We start from the raw sequence: 15,552 nt of genomic DNA, 5'->3' as shown, positions 1-15,552 counted from the left end.
GGATGTTACAGATGTCTGTCTGTGCTTGCAGAGTGTCTGGTGAGCCACAAGTTCTCCAGGTTGAGAATTTGCCTTCCTACTAGAGCTAGATGCTTTTGTCAGGCAACTTTGCTTGAAGCAGAAAACTTGGCACTGACATGTGGAGCCACTCAAGTGCCTCTGCAACAAATATATACATACCTATTTGCTGTTGAGGGTGTGTTGCAACTTCTAAAACTTGAAGGATTGTAGAAATCATTTTTAGAAGGTGGTTGTTACTTTTTTTTATCAAAGCTGATTTCTGATAAAATTAACTAAGGGAGTTATATAGACTCAGACTTTAAGGCCAGAAAGGACCATCATTCTCCTCTAGTCTGACCACCTGCACATTGCAGGCCCCAGAATCTCACCCACCCGCTCCTGTAATAGACCCATAACCTCTGGCTAAGTTACTGAAGTTTTCAATTCTTGTTTTAAAGACTTCAGGTTACAGAGACTCCACCTTTTACATCCTAGTTTAAACCTGGAAGTGACCCGTGTCTCATGCTGCAGAGGAAGGTGAACAACCCTTAGGCTCTCTGCCAATCTGACCTGGGTGAAAATTCCTTCCTGACCCCAGATATAGTGATCAGTTAGACCCTAAGTATGTGGACAAGACTTACCACCCAGACACCTAGGAAAGAATTCTCTGCAGTAACTCAGAGCCTTCCCCATCTAGTGTTCCGTCTCCGGCCGTTGGAGATACTTGCTGCTAGCAGTCACAGATCAGCTACATGTCATTATAGGCAGTCTCATCATACCGTCCCCTGCATATATATATATATCAAGATCAATCTTGGAGACAATTAGGTTTTTTGCCCCCCTTGGAAGGCTGTTCCAGAACTTCACTCCTCTGATGGTTAGAAACCTTAATCTAATTTCAAGTCTAAACATGTTTATAACCATTTGTTCTTGTGTCCACATTGGTGCTTAACTTAAATATCTCCTCTTTCTCTGTGGTATTTATCCTCCTGATCTATTTATAGAGAGCAATTGTATCTCCTGTCAGCCTTCTTTTGGTTAAGCTAAATAAGCGAAGCTCTTTGAGTCTCCTCTCATAAGGTAGGTTTTTCTCTCCTCAGGTCATGCTAATAGTCCTTCTGTGTACCTGTTCCAGTTTGAATTAATCATTCTTAAACATGGAGACCAGAAATGCACACGGTATTCCAGATGAAGTCTCACCAGTGCCTTGTATAATGGTACTAACACTTCCCTGTCTCTACTGGAAATACCTCACCTGTTGCATCCTACGACTGCATTAGCCTTTTTCATGGCTGCATCACATTGGCAGCTCATAGTCCTCCTGTGATCAGGTCTTTGAATAATAATATTTAATAAGAATGACAAAATGATATTCCTGTAGAGTCATTTGGTTTGAATAAATTAACTGCATTCTAATCATAAGCATCTACTTCTTTGAGAGTGCTCCTTAAAGCAGTAGTGGGACACTTATTTGGAAGTGTGTGTGCGTGTGTTTCACAGAAACGTCTGTTAATACAACCCCCACTTCCATAAATGTATTTTATTGGTCTGAAACATGACATTTGCGTCAGATTAGTCTGTGCACCAACAAGATTACACTCCTAATAGGCAACATAAAGCAAGATAACACAAAGTGGGAAGCAAAGGGAGGAGAGACAGGATAAATCAACTTTATTTTTTGCGTGTAGCATTGCCTGTAGCTCTTTATCTTAATTTATTTTTCTTTCTTAAATTCATGAATTTTCCTTTGCAGTACAGTTTCTTGTTGACTCTGCGGTTTTAGCCCTTGCCTATTTTCTCAGTCTTGTGCATTTTTAACTCTTGCCCATCATCTTCAGTCCACCTTAATGTACGTTATTAGGAGCTGCAGCAATATTTTTCAGGATGCTTGGAAAGATTTTTCAGATACCTCTCAAACTATCACTTTAAGCTTTTTGTGAATTGTAGATAACCTTTAAAGCGTCAAAAATGAGCCTAGATTAAGCTGATTGCATTTATAGAACATTAATTCAAGGCTTGATTAAAGATGGATGGAATTCTTTTACATATTCAGCTTTTTCTCTGCTCAGCATTATTAAGAAAAGGTTTGTGTCATAGCCAAAAGGACTAAAGGAGAGTATCGGATAAAGGCTAGTGTTTCTCTTTTCCTCCTCCTCCCCCAAATACATGAATCCGGCTCCCATTGATGGCAATGGTAGTCTTGCCAGTGGTAGCAAGATTAGGTCAAAGGCTTGTTCCAATGCATTTTGATGACATCTGTCAATAAGTTTTAGATGGTATTGAATTTGCCAGCTCTTTCAAAATGCAGATTACTGATAAATTTAAATCTTTAATTTCACTAATGGCGTGGCAAGGGTAACATTCTGTTCTTCTACTGTTTACTACTGGTCTTCAGCTACAAGGAAAAGACCTCCTTCTAAAACAAAGCACTGTATCCTTGGCAACTTTCAGTTGAACACATGCATGTAATTACTTTCTTTCTCTACAGTTTTATATTTTTGTGTTTTATAATAGCAATGCTGATCTTCAGCTCTAGGATTCAGTCATCTAATGACTGAAAGAGGTCCTCAGCTCAGCCTTAAGCCTTAGGTTCTTCCAGGCAATCATTAAATGCCAGAAAATGCCCTCCCTACCAGTCAATTATTCTTTACTGTGGTGAAGTTATCTTAGTACTTCCTATTCAGACCAAAGTCATGTGGCCTGGTCAGGCACATCACAGGATTTCCAGAATTACAAATTCTTTTGCTGTTCTGCTGAACAGAAGGTGCCATCAGCAGTCTTAAAATTCCAACTTAATTCAGAATTTTAGTTTCAAATATTGTGAATAAACTGAACATTCTGACATAGTTGTTCACCACTATTTAGAATACTGTTCAAAGCAAAATAAGTGTCTGTCTTATGTTCACTTCACATAACTCTCATATAGATGAAGCAGGTTACGTTTTTTAAAAGTCAAGGATGTGTTTTGGATGGAAGTAAAAATCTAGGTTGAATGAGAATAAAACATGAAAATACAGTATACAGCACTCTAATTTATAGTATCGTTTTTCTGTCTAATCTAGAAGATGGGTTTTCTTACAATACCTATTTTAAATGTATTGAATAAGTTTTGTGTAAGGAGTGGGTAGTGTTAACACACACCCCCCCCAAACCCAGATAGGTCATAGTAGTTTATGAACTTGTCATCTTGGTTTCAGTAATTTGGATGGCTGTAAATTTAAAAAAAGAAATTTGACAACTTCTTTGATTCACAAAGTTTTGAGGTTTTTATGTCTATTTTCAGTATTTTGCCATCAAGTTAAGTAAATTTGTTTTCTATATCCTTTACAGTTTCTATACCCAATATACATCCTCAAAAAATGAAGGTCAGCTAGTGTAATGCTCTACTTATTTCATATAATAGAAAATGCAGACTTTATTTAATTTTTAATGACTTTAGGTTCTGATCCCGCAAAGATGCTTGCACGTGTGCTTAACTGTACTCCTGTTAGTAGTCCCACTTATTTCAATGATAGTAAAGGTAAGTACATATGTTTTTGTGGAATTGGGCTCTTATAACAGAGTATCTTAATTCAGTGAGAGAGGATGTTCAATGTCACAGGAAATCTTAGCTTTAATTTTTTTTTAAATACTCCCTTTTGAAATTTTTCAAAGAAGTCAAAGGATATTAGATATGTCTCCTACTAAAATTAATGGAAGGTATATCTTAAACCCTTTAGACTACTCAACCCTTGGGTTTTAAATTTCCTGAGGTACAGCTGAATTTGCTTCATGACATTCTTCTGAATAACCTCTATGGAAGAAGAGTTCTGAGAAGTTATATTAAGAGACATTTATCGAAGGGAGAGAGAGGGAGGTATTAATAGTAACTTCTTTAGTAAATGATGATGGTTTGAGTCTCTTCAGCTAGTTGACGACAATATTTTGCATGCTAAAGTATGTACTTTCCACTGTAGACATGGATGTTATATTCTACCTCTATTAATATTTGACTATAAGAAGACTGATATTGAGAAAATGATCTGTCATTTTGTTACCTGCAATCCTACTTAATGAATGAATTATATGGCACATGGGTATTGCAGAGAAGTACTGTTTACCGCAGATTTGGGAGTATGTAAAATATTTCCATTGTTGTGATCAAATCTGTTATAGTTAAAACATGGATTATAGTAATTCCTGTGTTGAGCTATTGATCCCCTATTAAGTGATGACTCATTGAGTAATTATTCAGTAGTATTAGACATTAGCTTTAGCCCTATTGTTTAAAAGGTGCTTGTGAGCAGCTAACTGTATTTTTGATGATTTAACTTTTATTCAAGTTTGTCACTAGACTTAAGTAATGGTAGTTTAAAATTTGTCCCTCCTCTGGGGGGGAATTATATTAGGATTGAGACATGGAGTTAATCTTCAGATATTTGATCATAAGTGATATTCTTTCTCTTTGCCAAAACTAAAGTAAAAATCATATTTAAAATTCTTAAGTGCTAATGGCCTGAAAATTGAAAAGTTCAGTATTTTAAAAAACATTAAATTTGTTAACCTCAAAGTGGGAGATGAAATAAGTATGAAAGATCCGAAGCTGTGACTTTGTATAAGGAACCTGTTTGCGGGAGACTTTTGAAATTAGTTGATCCCTACTCTCGCTTGTATAAGTAAAACAAAGAAAGAGATTAATTCTTCAAACACTGTTTAAAAGGTGATAGTGTATCGAAGAACCCTTAACAAAGTACCTAAATTATACATCTGGTATATGTTTAATTTACAAACTAGGGAATTAAAACTGGAGCAAAAATTATGACTCTTTATAGTACTTTATTAAAAAAAAAATCAACAGGGCACATCAACTTTTTTTTGGTAGTAATGAGATGGGGAAATCTTCTTGGAGCTCAGCTGACTGTCAGTATGTTGAAATTAATCCCTACTGGCCACTCATAGTCAAAGAATTACTAGTTAAGGTCAGAAAGAAGAAAATGTAATATTAAACAAAGCACTTAAATTATTTGGTTCATGGTGAGCCCTTCTTTCAGATGATGGTAATGTTACTAGTGGTGAAGGAGGAGGATACTGAGGGAAAATATACCTGCTAGAACTGTGTAAGGAACAGTAATTCCATTTTGTGGAGGATTTTGAGAGCAACTTATTTTTTGTTTTGATTTGGTTCAAAATGTTCTGATTTTTGTAGCAAAACCCTGCAAAAATTAGTTTCTCAGATAACAAAATGTTTAGTCTCAAATGTCATAACAAAATATTTTGACCTGGAACAGAAATTCCACTAGTGGCCATGTTGTGTGCAATTTTCAGTGCGTCATTTAATCAGGGCAGGGAAGAGGGGTAGTTGAGGAGTAGGACACTGACTTTTTAAAACAAACAAGTGGGCTAGGGTGTGTTGTAGTGGTGGTGGTGGAGAGGTGAAAGAGGAGTGGAGCCCCTTATTACAAAACTCTCCCTCTTCTCCAGTATTTGGGAACACTTTTCTGTGGTGATAGGGGCTGTCAAACATGGTTGTCTGCCACTACTGTGAGGGGTGGGGGGGCCTCTTGAGACTCCCCATAGCATCTTAGTACTACCTCCTTAGGTGGGACCACAGATTGCCTATCCCACAGACTGCATCCACTATGAATGCATTGAGGTTGAGAGCTGTTGACAGCAGTTCCTGCACCTTGTAATGCTATCCAGAAACTGACTCTCAACCAGATTGAGGCAGTGAGTGAAGCTAGGGATGTGGAAGAGACCATTGTGCTCTGTCTTTATGATTACTCCCTTGTTGCTGCAAAGCCAGCAGAGAGGGACCTTAGCCATTCCTCTGACATCATGCAGCTTTTCCAAGATTATGCTGGAAACCGTGACTGTGGCATGCTGTCATCTGAGGATTTATATGTTGCCAGAGCTGCTGCCAGTCTCTCTGCTGCTCCTGACCTAATAGGCTGTAACATATGTAGTTGGCTCCGTCTGACCACTGAGCTATATGTGAGTAGTCAAGTGTACCCTTCTACATTCAGGTACCCAGACCATACTTTTTTCAGAGTAGCAGCCGTGTTAGTCTGTATTCGCAAAAAGAAAAGGAGTACTTGTGGCACCTTAGAGACTAACAAATTTATTAGAGCATAAGCTTTCGTGAGCTGTAGCTCACGAAAGCTTATGCTCTAATAAATTTGTTAGTCTCTAAGGTGTCACAAGTACTCCTTTTCTCCAGACCATACTGTTCTGCAATTCTTAAAGTAGCACACTGATCTGATACTGCCTTGTTAGTAAAACAGGAAATCTAGGAATCTGATACAAGGGGGCATAATCTCACCCTCCATGTAGGAAAAAGGAAGCATGTCCGTACCTAGCATCTTTGCACATTCTGCTGCAAGCTCCTGGACTTAGCTGAAAGTACTTGAGTGCTTGTCCATAAGTATTCCACCACTAAGTTCCTTCCCACTACCCACTGCTGCAAGACTGAGCTCCTCAGTGTCTGCATCTTTATGCATCCCTTTTTGCTCTTAGCTGTGTGTGTACTCCCTTCTTTTTCTTCTCTGGGAGTTTCCTGGAATTGGGACATAGGGAGGGATGTTATTAAGTCTCTTAGGTTTAAGTATTGCCCCTCTTGGAGGTTGGCAATTCTGGTAAATGATGGGCACATAACATGCCATTTTGTTTAGAAGAAGCACATCTCTGATAAATGTGTGGTGTGTAATTCCTTTTCTAGAAGATCCTTGAAAGCTAGAGAGGGACATTTAAAGATGATTTTGTTAGATCTATCCATGCATCTAATCCCTGGTCTGGGGAGGGCAGACCCCCTTTGAAAAGTTTCATCTCTGTACAGGAGTGACCCCTTCAGCTTCAGATCCAGTAATTCAGCTCCAATCTGGAAAGACCCATGATGGCTTCAGACAGAGATAGGGCTGATAAAACCTAAATCCTCAGATAAAGAGTTTTGCTAATCTGGGAAGAGCAGGGACAAATCTCAGTGGGAGTTTCCCAGCGAGAAGTGGTCTGTCATCTCACCTCTTTGGTTCTAAGGGGACTTTATGGATTGATGTGGGTAACCATTCTGAGGGAGCATGGTACTGGGGCTTTGGGACTACTTGAAGACTCTCAATCAGCTGCTGCCAGGGCATCAGGGATTACCTGAGCACAGAGTGCTTTGGAGTCGGTTACTATGGTACAGACCTCATCAGTACTACTCTCCTAAACACTATTTGCTTCTACACAGAGTGTCTGTACCAAGTGCATTGGCATAGCCAACCCTAAGGTTTGTTTCAGAGTAGCAGCCGTGTTAGTCTGCATTCGCAAAAAGAAAAGGAGTACTTGTGGCACCTTAGAGACTAACAAATTTATTAGAGCATAAGCTTTCGTGAGCTACAGCTCACTTCATCGGATGCATTTGGTGGAAAAAACAGAGGAGAGATTTATATACACACACACAGAGAACATGAAACAATGGGTTTATCATACACACTGTAAGGAGAGTGATCACTTAAGATAAGCCATCACCAGCAGCAGGGGGGGGAAAGGAGGAAAACCTTTCATGGTGACAAGCAAGGTAGGCTAATTCCAGCAGTTAACAAGAATATCAGAGGAACAGTGGGGGGGGGGGGAGAAATACCATGGGGAAATAGTTTTACTTTGTGTAATGACTCATCCATTCCCAGTCTCTATTCAAGCCTAAGTTAATTGTATCCAGTTTGCAAATTAATTCCAATTCAGCAGTCTCTCGTTGGAGTCTGTTTTTGAAGCTTTTTTGTTGAAGGATAGCCACTCTTAGGTCTGTAATCGAGTGACCAGAGAGATTGAAGTGTTCTCCAACTGGTTTTTGAATGTTATAATTCTTGACGTCTGATTTGTGTCCATTCATTCTTTTACGTAGAGACTGTCCAGTTTGGCCAATGTACATGGCAGAGGGGCATTGCTGGCACGTGATGGCATATATCACATTGGTAGATGCGCAGGTGAACGAGCCTCTGATAGTGTGGCTGATGTGATTAGGCCCTATGATGGTATCCCCTGAATAGATATGTGGACAGAGTTGGCAACGGGCTTTGTTGCAAGGATAGGTTCCTGTGTTAGTGGTTCTGTTGTGTGGTGTGTGGTTGCTGGTGAGTATTTGCTTCAGGTTGGGGGGCTGTCTGTAAGCAAGGACTGGCCTGTCTCCCAAGATCTGTGAGAGTGATGGGTCGTCCTTCAGGATAGGTTGTAGATCCTTGATGATGCGTTGGAGAGATTTTAGTTGGGGGCTGAAGGTGATGGCTAGTGGCGATCTGTTATTTTCTTTGTTGGGCCTGACCTGTAGTAGGTGACTTCTGGGTACTCTTCTGGCTCTGTCAATCTGTTTCTTCACTTCAGGAGGTGGGTATTGTAGTTGTAGGAATGCATGATAGAGATCTTGTAGGTGTTTGTCTCTGTCTGAGGGGTTGGAGCAAATGCGGTTATATTGTAGAGCTTGGCTGTAGACAATGGATCGAGTGGTATGATCTGGATGAAAGCTAGAGGCATGTAGGTAGGAATAGCGGTCAGTAGGTTTCCGATATAGGGTGGTGTTTATGTGACCATCGCTTATTAGCACCGTAGTGTCCAGGAAGTGGATCTCTTGTGTGGACTGGTCCAGGCTGAGGTTGATGGTGGGATGGAAATTGTTGAAATCATGGTGGAATTCCTCAAGGGCTTCTTTTCCATGGGTCCAGATGATGATGATGTCATCAATGTAGCGCAAGTAGAGTAGGGCATTAGGGGACGAGAGCTGAGGAAACGTTGTTCTAAGTCAGCCATAAAAATGTTGGCATACTGTGGGGCCATGCGGGTACCCATCGCAGTGCCGCTGACTTGAAGGTATACATTGTCACCAAATAACCTGGTGGCTGAACTTAGTGACTTTGTCTTCACCCATAACTATTTCACATTTGGGGACAATGTATTCCTTCAAATCAGTGGCACTTAGAGACTAACAAATTTATTAGAGCATAAGCTTTTGTGAGCTACAGCTCACTTCATCGGATGCATTGTTAGTCTCTAAGGTGCCACAAGTACTCCTTTTCTTTTTGCGAATACAGACTAACAGGGCTGCTACTCTATTTCCCCATGGTATTTCTCCTCCCCACCCCACCCCCCACTGTTCCTCTGATATTCTTGTTAACTGCTGGAATTAGCCTACCTTGCTTGTCACCATGAAAGGTTTTCCTCCTTCCCCCCCCCTGCTGCTGGTGATGGCTTATCTTAAATGATCACTTTCCTTACAGTGTGTATGATAAACCCATTGTTTCATGTTCTCTGTGTGTGTGTGTGTGTGTGTATATAAATCTCTCCTCTGTTTTTTCCACCAAATGCATCCGATGAAGTGAGCTGTAGCTCACGAAAGCTTATGCTCTAATAAATTTGTTAGTCTCTAAGGTGCCACAAGTACTCCTTTTCTTTTTCCTAAGGTTTGTGGCACTGCCTCTCTCAATACAAAAAAGCATGCAGTAACAATGGACCTTCAGGTCTTATAAGAGTCAGTCTCCCTTGCTATCCACTGGACTAAAAATCCCTCTTGTGGTACTGATGCCTTTTATGTCATTGGCACAGAGTACTGCTCTGGGGCTTATGTCCTGTAGAATCCTAGTACTCAGACTTCTGATGTTTCCCTTCCTCCCCCTCCCTTAGATTTAGAATGTTCATTGTCCTCTTCTGACACTCAATACAACAGGGAAGACAGGAAAGGCTCTCTTACTTATTACAAATCTGAAGGGGAGTAGAGGGCTTCACTTAGGACACATCAGGTTTGTGAGTAGATACTTGCCCTGGTGCCCCTTTCTGATATAATGTTATAACATGGCTCTATTGGAAACTGTGGGGTCTTTAAGGTCCTAGATATCATGGCTTTGCATCTTCTCCTAGATTGAGAACCTTGTGACACCCTGACACTCCAATATTCACCGCTGTCATGTAATTAGGGTATGTTTTGTACAAAGTATGTCTTGTGAGGTATCATTCTAAAAGTCTTGATCTGCTAAACATTAATATTGTTTGTGTTATTGTCATATTGTCGTATGGGAAGTTATGAAGTTTGGCTGTGTATGTGTTACTGAAACTTATGGTGAGGTTGAAAACACCCGCAGGCAGCCTTTCATGTACAACCGTTAAAAAGGCCAAACAATGTTAATGGCTTATTGAGCAAATGCACACAAGCATACAGATTACCCCAGGAACTGTGTACAATAGAAATATCTCAGAGGTAGCACTACACAATGGTAACTGTTTGATCCAGGTCACAGCAAAAGAGCTTTCCAGCAAGTGGGAGGAAGATATAAAAGGGGACAATGACCTCATGAGGGTACCTCACTATCCCTGCAACATCAAACCTGGAAAGACCTGAAGGGCAAGGACTGAACTGTAGGGAAGTGATGATCCCAGGCTAGAAGGATCTTTAGCCTGTGTACGAAAACCTGGGAAAGCAAAGGCAACTTGTGCCTTAAGAATCTGCCAGCCTGTTTATCACTCAGTGAGAATTTGCTAATTTATATCCTACCTATCTAGTGTGTTCAGCTCAATTTGCAATTTATGTTTATTTACTAAGCTTTGATCTGTTTGCTATCCCTTGTAATCACTTAAAATCTACCTTTTGTAGTTAATAAACTTGTTTTGTTTATTCTAAAATCCATTTTGTGTAGTTCATAACTGAGGGGGCAAAAAGCTGTACATATCTTCCTGCACATTGAGAGAGGAAACGTATTTCACAAGCTTACGCTGTACAGTTTTTTGTGCAGTGCAAGACGATATAATTTTAGGTTTGCACCCCATAGGGGGTGTGCACTTGAGTGTTGAGCAGTCCCCTAGCTGATTCTTCCCATGCAGAGCTGATTTCAGTGTCTGTGTCTTTCTGCAGCTGGGCAAGTCCCTACCCTGTATGTGTGCTACAGTAGGCAGGAGGGGCTGGCACAGCAGGACAAGGTGAGGGAGTCCAGGCTGGTGGAACGGGCGGTTTCAGTGGGACTCCAGTACATGAGGCGGCACCCTGGAGTGGGGGACAACCCATCACAAACCTCTCCTACCCTGTGTCCGGAAACTACAGTGTCTCAGATTGCAGTTCATGAACCTGACAGTTCAGGCAATACCAGCAGCTGTTTTGTCCTCATCCCTATCTGAGGCAGTGGTGATTCGTTGAGTGCTGGTCCTGACATGTATTGCACACGTGGGTATGCATGTGTGCCATGCGCCTGAGTCCGGAAATTCTTTGTAAGTAATGTCACTTGGCCTGCACATTTGCAGTTGCTCTCCTCATGTTCTAGACTGAGGGCAGAAGAGGCAGTGTGGGCCAATATATCTCCAATTCCTTCTTATGTACCGCTTGGCCAGAGTCAGAATCCTCTATGTCCACAGATTTCTCCAGCTTCTTTATCAGTCTGTAAATATATATTATAAATAGTTTTTTTTTATTTAGCATAATTAAAAATTTAATACAATATGGTTAAGCTTAGCTTTTCCCCCTCTTGGGGAGTCCATTCCCACAGACTGGGACTATGCCTAATCCTGGGAGTCAAGAATTAAGTCCATTACCCTGACTCTTTCTCTGTGTGTGATGAGCACCATTGCTGCCTTTGTCTGGGGGAGATGAATATCTCGGCAGAGTACAGCATTTGCTGCTGCTTTTCCCTCTTGAACATGTGAGGCTTGTGAGCTTTGGTTGAGAGAACACCTTATAGAGAAGCTCATGAGTCCTCACTCTGATCCAGCCAGGGAAATTACCCCCTACACTGGCCTCAATGACACCCACCTCAAGCACAAGCTTGGGAGTGGAACCTAGAGCTCCTAAGCCCAAGGAATTGTCATTTAGGGCTTCACACGAGAGTAGGGGGCACTCTCATAGATTCGAGGACAGAGCTGCATCCAGATCTCCTCCTAAGAGAAGTGACCCATCCCCAGCTCTGTGCAGGTGTGCCTTTGCATGCAGATCTTAAGGGCTCAGGACTGCTTAAGACCCCCAGGAAGGAGGGTAAAGCATGTAAGAAAAATAATCCATCTGTTCTGTCTCCTAAACATAAAGACCAACATCCACTGGTTCTATCAAAGGCTGCTAAACCTGACTCTTCAGTTGTAGCAGTCATCCTTTCTAAGGACCATCCATCCCAAATGTCTTGGGAGGTATCGGCAACATCTGTCCCGATCGCGGGAATGCCCCAAACACTGGGATGCACAGACACCTATATCTTGGCAGAGGATATCTTCCTCCATTATCCTCAGTCCGCTCTCCTTTTGGGCTTCATCCTCCTGAGAGACATTGCCACATCGGAGGTGGAAAACTACTATGACAATACGGGAACCCTCTCCGCTCCAACCCTCAGGCAGAAATGTTAATCCTCCAATACTGATGGCCCCACTGGTGAAATGAGACCTTGGAAGAGCTGGATGTTCTGGGCTATCCATCATCCCCTGGCAGAGAATGGTACTGCTTTTACCCGATGCTGTGTGGTCCCTCTCAATCAGTCGACCCCTTGTATTTGTCCTATCGGGGCCCATGGGACCCATATGGCAGATGTCCCAGATCCATCATGAGCCCTACCACACCTTTCCCACATGGCATCTACGAAATCCATTGGAGTATGAGGAGGAGGAAATGGACCCTGCTGGGATGATTTAGTTGGAGGTTGGCCCTGCTTTGAGCAGAGGGTTGGACTAGATGACCTCCTAAGGTCCCTTCCAACCCTGATATTCTATGATTCTGTGATCCAGTACTGACAGGGACCTCATCCTCTTCACTGTCTCTGCTAGACAACTGTAGGCGGTGTCAGGAGCTCCTACAGAGGATAGCAAATAACCTCCAGATTCCTCTGGAGGAGGTCCAAGATGCCTAGTGTCAGCACCCTGACATCCTGTAGCTGATAGGTCCCTGCAAAGTAGCTCTCCCACTAAATAAGGCCATCATGGACCCAGCCAGGGCTGTCTGGCATGCCCAGGCCCCCTGCACTCCCTCACCTAAAATTGGCATTATTTCATCCCAGCCAAAGGAGTGGAATTGCTTTGCATATACCTAATGCCCTACTCGCTGGTGGTGCAAGCGTACCCAGAAAGAACAAGGTTACAACACCCTACGGTCACCTGGCTGATAAAGGCTCAAAGAGATTGGAACTTTTGCGAAGAAAGGAGTACTCCTCTATAAGCCTGCAGCTTTGTATCGCTACCTATTAGTCTTTGTTAGCAAAATATTACCTTAATTATTACTTCAGACGTGCCAGACTTTAAGGACAAGTTTCCCCTAGAAGACAGAGCCCAATTTCAAGCCTTCATTGAGGAAGGCAGACTAGTGGGTGGGGAGAAACGTCCCTACCAGCTGCAGTGGATACAATGAGTATGGCATCTAGAGGGTTACTTATGAGCAGTGAGTCTTGGCTTCACTCTTTAGGGTTCCCATGGGAGGTCCAGAACACCAGAGAGGATTTACTATTCAAGTCTCACTTGTTCCACACAAAAACTGAGTCTCTACACTAGTTGATTTATAGAGTCTGTTTAGTCTCTTACTTGATTGGTTTTATATGGACCTCTAAGTGATGCATCTTTGTATTTTCATGTTGCTTGCTGTCTACTGTAATTCTTAGGTATTCTTTCTCTTTTTTTGTGTGTACTTTTGTATTGTACAGAACTCAGTCAACTTTCACTTTCAAATAGGCATGATGCACTTTTTAAAATAGCATAACACATTGAAAGGCATGGGTTCAAAGTAGAGGTTGATAATGTGGAAAATCTAATTATATCCCCAGGGAATAGCCATAATTAGACTTATTGATACATACAGTAAAATGAAGATAGAAAGCTAGGGTTGGAAGGGAGCTCGAGATGTCAGCTAGTCCAGGCCCCTGTGCGAAGGTAGGATTAAGTATATCTTGACCATCACTGACAGGTGTTTGTCTAACTTGTTCTTAAAAATCGCAAATGACAGAGATTCCACAGCCCTCTTGGTAGCCTTTTCCAGTGCTAACTATCCTTCGTTAGAAAGTTTTTCCTCATATATGACCTGAATCTTCCTTGCTGCAGATTACTAGTCCTACTGTCAGTGGGCATGGAGAACAATTGATTAGTGTCCTCTTTAGGACAGTATTTAACATATTCTATCAGGTCCCCCTTTAATCTTCAGAATAGGAGACTGAACATGCCCTTTTTTTAACCTTTACTCAGAAGTAAGTTTTCTAAACCTCTTAGCATTTTTGTTGCTCTCATCTGGACTCTCTCCAGTTTGTACACATCTTTCTTAGTGTGGCACCCAGAACTGGACATAATACTCCAGCTGAGGCCTCACCAGGGCCGAGGAGAGCAATACAATTACCTGATTGTCTTACATGCATCGTTACTGTTGTTACAACCCAGAATATTGGCTTTTTTTCACAACTTCATCATGTTGTAGGTTCATATTCAAGTTGCGATCCATTATAATCATTAGTCTTCATCAATGCTATTGCCTATCCGGTTATTCCCCATTTTGTAGCGGTGTATTTGATTTGCTCCTTCCTAAGTGTAGTACTGTGCAGTAGGTGTTGACTTCAGACACGTTCTCGCATTTGTCAGTCATTTTGAATGCTAATCCTTTCCTCCAGAGTGCTAGCAACCCCTCCTAGCATGGTGTCACCTGAAGGTTTTATACATCCATTCCATTATCCAAGTCACTAATAAAAATATTGAATAATACCAAACTCGGAACAGACCCCTCCGGGAGCCCACTAGATACATCCCCCCATTTTGATAGTGAACTGTTGATAACTACTCTTTGATTATGGTCTTTTGCACGCATCTGATAATAATTTCATCTAGCCCACATTTCCCTAGTTTGCTTATGAGAGTGCCTTGTGGGTCTGTGCCAAAAACCTTACTAAAATCAAAATATATCCTGTCTACTGTTCCCTCCCATCAATCCACTAGGCCTGTAACCTTGTCAAGGAAAACGCATATCAGGCATTGATGAGCCTGTTGGCGTTATGGATCAGCAGTCTGATGAATGGTTCCTACATTTCAGTTCAAAAATGTTGTCATTGCTTGCTAATTACTGAACTTCTTGAAGTTTATGTATACTCTAGGTTAAAACTAGATGATCATTGGATTCATGGAATCCAGTATATAGGCTAAGCTGATACAAAATTTATAAGAACATTAATTTTAGGGGAGTGTATTTTTTGTGGAGATAGGTACAGTACTACTTAGCTCATTTAGTGGCATTTCTCTTTGCCCAACCTAAGCCTCCCAAAATGTGTCTAGCTTTATAGATTCTGCTTTCCTTGTATCAAATCACAGATCTGATTCCTAAATTCAAATCAAATGTTAGAAAAATTCTATTTTTTTCATGTATTAGCTCTGCTGCACAGTCACATAACTGCTGAGCAAAATAAGGCCTTCTATTTTATATAGTGTTATGAAGCAGTTTTATTGTTCCATCATGTCACCAAAAATTAGTTTTCTGGGCAAGTGGAAATACAAAGGAACTTTTTCATATTGTATTCACTTTATGGCTCTCGTAAGAATATTGATTTGGTAAATACATTAAAATATCACGATTTTTTGGAAATATAATAGAAATGCAATCTAAATCTGTCAATTTCTTTAGTAACA

At 41.2% G+C, this 15,552-nt stretch overlaps 1 protein-coding gene and 1 long non-coding RNA gene across 13 annotated transcripts in view; both read left to right on the top strand.

Annotated features, from left to right (window-relative positions):
- The window catches only part of RNF111 (ring finger protein 111), a 90,502-nt gene that overhangs the window by 20,172 nt on the left and 54,778 nt on the right, over positions 1-15,552 (top strand). The window lies entirely within an intron of this gene.
- Positions 6,151-10,268, top strand: LOC122455993. The gene is made up of 2 exons (XR_006274575.1): positions 6,151-7,240; positions 9,405-10,268. It is a non-coding gene; the product is annotated as an uncharacterized LOC122455993 (long non-coding RNA).

Source organism: Dermochelys coriacea, chromosome 10 (genome assembly GCF_009764565.3).
Source record: "Dermochelys coriacea isolate rDerCor1 chromosome 10, rDerCor1.pri.v4, whole genome shotgun sequence".
NCBI classification, from domain to species: domain Eukaryota; kingdom Metazoa; phylum Chordata; order Testudines; family Dermochelyidae; genus Dermochelys; species Dermochelys coriacea.
This window is presented reverse-complemented; position numbering and strand designations above follow the sequence as displayed.